Genomic DNA, 5,513 nt, shown 5'->3' on the forward strand with positions numbered 1-5,513 from the left:
GCTGAGGGTGTTTTTAAGTACGGGTAGATTGAAAAAAAGACATAATTCAGTGTCCTTTGAAAATCACCTAATGAGACAAAAATCTGAAACTTTTCCTTAGTCAACTCATCTAAATTCCAACTTTCATGTGTATGTGTGTGCGTGTGTGTGTGTGTGTGTGTGTGTGTGTGTGTGTTTCTCTCAGCTGTTGCCATTAAAATGTTTAATTGTTACTGAGCATTTTGATATATTTTTAGACTACCTCTGCAACTGGTAATATGTGCACTTACCTTTCCAATTAGACCTATAACTGAAAGCGGATTCACCTTCTAACAGGTAAAATAGGTAGGTTAGGAGTCATGTATTTGCATGATGGGAAAGTACTGAGAAGCTTCATCTTCTTTAAACAGAATTACAGTTTGCTTATACCTGGAAAGTATTTCTTAGAGTTCGGACTTTGATGCTCTGTACCTAAGACTATGAGACAGCGGTCTTGGGAGAAATCCCTAGTGGTCATTTATCCTTCATAGAAACACTACAATTTCTGACCAGAGATCAAATTTTCTGAGTAAAGAAAGATGAAAAACTTAAGAAAGGCTTGAGGATATGATGGTGGAAATGACATCAACAGTGATACAGATAAGGACTATTATTCAAATATTGAAATATCACCGAATTTCCCTACTTCAGAGATTAACTTTATTTTTCTTTTGAGGTCAGATCTAACTTATTTGTTTAAACATTCATATTTTTTAGTGGAGTCAGAATCAGAAGTAGAAGCTCTGAGAGAGGACAGCCTGCAGCTCCTGGCAGTGTGTTCCTGGCATTTTTCTTTGGCTTCCTTCATTCTCTTGGCCAAAAGTTCAGCTTGCTCTGGAGCCTCTTCTTTGTTTTTTTTTTTTGTACACTGCTTCTTCAGCGCAATATGGTGGTGTTTGTGTTGAAGGACTCGTGGAGTAACAAGATGCTGGATCTTGGGTGTTTTGGTCCTGGGTTTCTTACCTTCCTTGTTGAAGGATTTTTCTGACAACATACTGGCAGACATGGTCTTCTTTAGAGATATTGAAAACTTTGCAAATTTTGCTCACTGTTTTGGGCGTAAGCAGGAAGGCACAATGATATCAGTCAATCCAAGAATATCCTTCACTCCTTTTTCTACAGTAACCAAGCTGAGAATGCTCGCTTTGGCATCCACAATGCAACCCTGAACAGATTTGCATTTTTTTTTCTCTTTTGGTCCTGGGGATCGAACTCGGGTCCTTGTGCTTGCCAGGCAGGTGCCGGAACCACTGAGCCAAATCCCCGGCCCTGCGCTTTCTTTCCAGTTCTTGGTCTGTAACAGGAATGCCCTTTACCCATTAGCAAATGCACTCAGGCGTGAGTCCAGACACCCAGCTTCATGGAGAAACCTTGTCTGCCGTTCCCACCACTGATTCAGCCCACATAACCTTTCCATTCTTCACCCAGTTCGTCAGCTGCGACCTCTGCTGCCATATACTCCTCACAGAAAGTACAGTTTTTGTTCATTGTCCACCTCAAAGACTTTCTGGCAGCCAGTGGCTGGGAAGGAGATGTTCAGCTTCACCTTGAAGCTACTGATTGCCCTTTCGGCATCGTGAAAAAGAGACAAGATTAGCTTTACTTTGTCTTCAGACAAAAGCTATTCCCCAAGAAGTGGATAGTTTCCTCTAAAGGACATTACTAACCGTTTTTTAAGTGCTAGATGTCTACTTAGAGAGAAGATTGATTCTAAGGTGTTATTCTCTGGTTAATTAGTTGGGAGGAAGGGAGAGCGTCCTTGATTCTGCTTCAGTGGTTTTGTGTTCTTAAGAAGAGCTCAGTCACTCTTAATGATAGTCAAGGTGAGCTCCCATTTAACCAGTGGTGAGCATGTAAACAAACATGACTTGGAGTTACCTTGGACTCACCAGTTAACACACCCAGCCTGACTTACTGAAGGCTGGCTGTAACTAGGTCAGTACAGCTGAGGTCTGGATATTTACCTGGGTACATGCTATAGATAAGAAGAGGCAGCTAAAACTGTAATTCTGCAGAGAGCAGAGGGGACATTCATCACCACCACATTTACTGGGCACAGTGACTTCAAAGGGTACTAAGTAAACCTTTGAAATGAGTCTGATCGCTCACTTAAATGGAGCTTCACACATCTCAAATCATATCTTCAGTCTGTCATTGTTATGAGTAATCTAAATACTTAGCTTTTTGCTAGTAAGGATTCAAGTAATAGATGCTATTAACATGTCTGTTATTAAAAGAAGAATGAGAAAGTTACATGGGCTAGTGAGCTTCTTCGTGATAGTTTTGTTTTAATGACTTGTGGATTTTGAGTTTTAAACTTTCCTTTGCGTGTGCGCTTGCCTGTGCATACATGTGCTGATAAAAAGGATGAGGGAAGCATTTTGGGCAACAGAAAACAATTCTAAGAAGGGAATTGTTTTGACAATTTGAGGTATTATCAGAAAACTGAAGGAGAGAGATTCAGCCTTGCCAAGGCAGTAAACAGGGATAGCTCTGGAAAAATCTCAGCAAAGGAGTTGACCGATCTTTCTTACGTCCTGGAACTTACATGTCTCCATCAGTCCATTCCTTGGCTCTTTTTCAAGTTTTCATTTCCTAGGAGAGACAGGATTGATGCAGCTTTAGTCAGGAGTTTCTGAGCCGTCCAAAAATATGTGTCTAATACAATGTTACATCGTCAAATTTAAAAATGTTAAAATATGGGGCATAATTAGACATCTTCCAAGCAAATCTTAGAGTTTTCAAAACACAGACCCTGAGAAAAATGCTGAATCCAGAAACTTTATATGAAAGTTCATCCCAGACAGTAGAGAAATACAAAGTAAAGGAAAGGAGGTCAATAAATTTATATCTAAAAGATATTTGCACTCGTCTGTTTACTGAAGCACTATTCACAGTAGCCAAGATATGGACTCAGCCTAGCTGTTTGTCACCAGATGAATAAAAATATATATACATATACAGAGTGAAATATTATTGAGTCATAAAAAATGAAATCCTTTTTTTTGCCATAAAATGAATGAACCTGGAGGACATGATGATAAGTAAATGAAGCTACGAAAAGACAAATATCACAGGATCTTAATCGCATGTGGAATCCAAAAGTTGATCTGGTCAAACTAAAGAGTAGAATAGTGGTTACCAGAGGTAGCGGGGATAGTGAGATGTGCGGAAGGTAATGAGAGGTAGAAAGTAACAATAGGAAGAATAAATGTTGCTGTTCTACCGCACAGCAAAATGACTGTGGTGAGAAATATTGAACTGAAGCTGGGCATGGTGGCTCATACCCATAATCGCAATACTCTGAGAAGCTGTGGCCAGAGGATTGCAAGTTTGAGTTCAGCCTGGGCAACATAATGAGATCTTGTCTCAGAATAAGAAAGAGCTGAGGATGTAGCTCATTAGGAAGGCCCTGAGTTCATTCCCTAGCCACACACACACACACACACACACACACACACACACACATACACACACACTAAATATATATCTTAGCGTGTGTCTGAATATACACATAGATCGATAGAGTGAATTTTTAAAGTAGCCAAAAGATTTTCAGTGTTCTCACCACGAAGAATTGATGATTCTATGAGATGCTGGATGAACTGAATACCCTCATCCGATTGTTACACAGTGTATGCATGTTTTAAAACATCATACTATACCCCACAATGATGTATAAATATTGTGTCAATTAAAAAATAGATGTGTATTGTATCAAGTAAGTAGCTGCTTCAGACAAATAGAGTTGAATAGCACTAAGGTTCTGAGAAATGATGTAGGGCACACAATTCAGTTGAGTCATCAGTTGAGCTATGTTTTGGGCACCACTAGTTTCCTTACCCATTAATCCTGATTGCACAAAGATAGAATAGAAGTCAGCAGTCAGCCAAAACTTGAGTTCAGTAGAGGGTTGTCCCCAGGCAAGGATGTGGTACATAGCTGGGAGAGGGGGTATCAGAGCAGCAGGAATAGCAGGTGCCATGTTGAGAAAGTGCAGCAATTCATATGTGTCATACAATTTTCACCTTTGCTAATCCCAACAAGAATTGGAGAACTAATGTTGTTAAACAGATTCTTTAAAATAGTAAGCTTTTGAAAGCAAATTTTGCATATCTTTTCAACTGTTGTAAAATGGGCTAACTAATGGTTTTAACATTTTGATAAATGGAGTTGTCCTTGGAGGCTTTTTAGAAAGGCTCTAGTGACAAAATATATAAACACAAGAAAACTTTGGAAGGTAGATTTGACTATCCAAAATACGATTTACAACAAGCAAATTATAGACCATACACGAAGGCTATTGCAGTTAGTGTTAGGATTTGCTTATGTTTCTTCTATATTTATTTTTATTTGTCCCGATTCCAAGATTGCCTCCAGCTCTTTCCGTCTATTTATTGTTGAGAGTTAATTAGCCAAGGACTAACACACAGGACAGGTTGAGCGACTCCCATCATTACTGACGCAGATGCATGGGGGATAACAGTGACATCAAGTTGCACCTAGGAAGGACAGAATTACTGATGCTTCAATTCAGTGAATCTGAGGAGCACGGGGCAGTGGTATCAGGAAGGTGTCATAGAGAGGCATAAAATATCATCCTTTGCCTGAGTGTGGAATATAATCGGGTATGGGTAGATTCAAAGATATAAAAACAAATTTGGAAGCTAAGCATGCAAAGAAATGAGTGTTAGAAACTAAACTTGTGGTCATTTTGGCAAGGAGGTAAAAATACAAATCAAATGAGAATTGAGATAATTTGTTCCATAATATTTGATTGAAAATATTTAGCAAAATAGGAGAGCTTAAATCTATGCTTACAGAATGATAAGAATGTTGGTCATTGATCATTTTCCTTTTACTAGTTTATAATAAGCTATTAAAATTATCCTCTTTATTCACATGTGGACAGTCATTATAGAACTTTTCCAAATTAACTCTTGCTAATTCCTTGCTAATTTTTTCAATCAGTTTGTTAAACTGCAGGCGGCACAGCAAATCACTCAATGGAAGACAATTATTTTTAAAAAATTCCTCTACTTTGTTGGTAAGTTTATAAGCCCAATTTAAATCAAAATCATAGTTTTCAAATCTAAAATAATTTTATTGTAGATTTGAAGGATGAAGGTGCAAAGCTGGATCATTATAATAAGAAAAGAACTAGAGCAGTATCGATGCTAAACTATCCAAACTATTGTGCTGTTGTCATATAATGGAAGCCAGACAAACAGAAGAGAAATAACCTCATGCATTCATATTCTCTCTCCCAGCTCTGTGTCTCTTTCTGTGTGTCTCTCTCTGAGATAAATGGGGAAACTTAGATCATACAACATATACTTTGATACCAGTGGGTACTGGGAAAAATAATGTTTGATCTGTATACCAGCTACAGTATTTTATTCAAAGAAAAACATATGTAGTTTCATGAGTAATTGATAAAAAATAAAACTATAAGGACCTTATAAGATACATCAGAACATTTATTTACCATCAAA

At 38.1% G+C, this 5,513-nt stretch overlaps 1 pseudogene; it reads right to left on the minus strand.

Annotated features, from left to right (window-relative positions):
* Positions 1–706: 706 nt before the first annotated feature.
* On the minus strand, positions 707–3,309 carry LOC104874313 (annotated as a pseudogene).
* Between the last annotated feature and the right edge of the window lie 2,204 nt (positions 3,310–5,513).

Source organism: Fukomys damarensis, unplaced genomic scaffold, assembly GCF_012274545.1.
Source record: "Fukomys damarensis isolate Sample0158 unplaced genomic scaffold, DMR_v1.0_HiC HiC_scaffold_4, whole genome shotgun sequence".
In the NCBI taxonomy this organism is placed as follows: domain Eukaryota; kingdom Metazoa; phylum Chordata; class Mammalia; order Rodentia; family Bathyergidae; genus Fukomys; species Fukomys damarensis.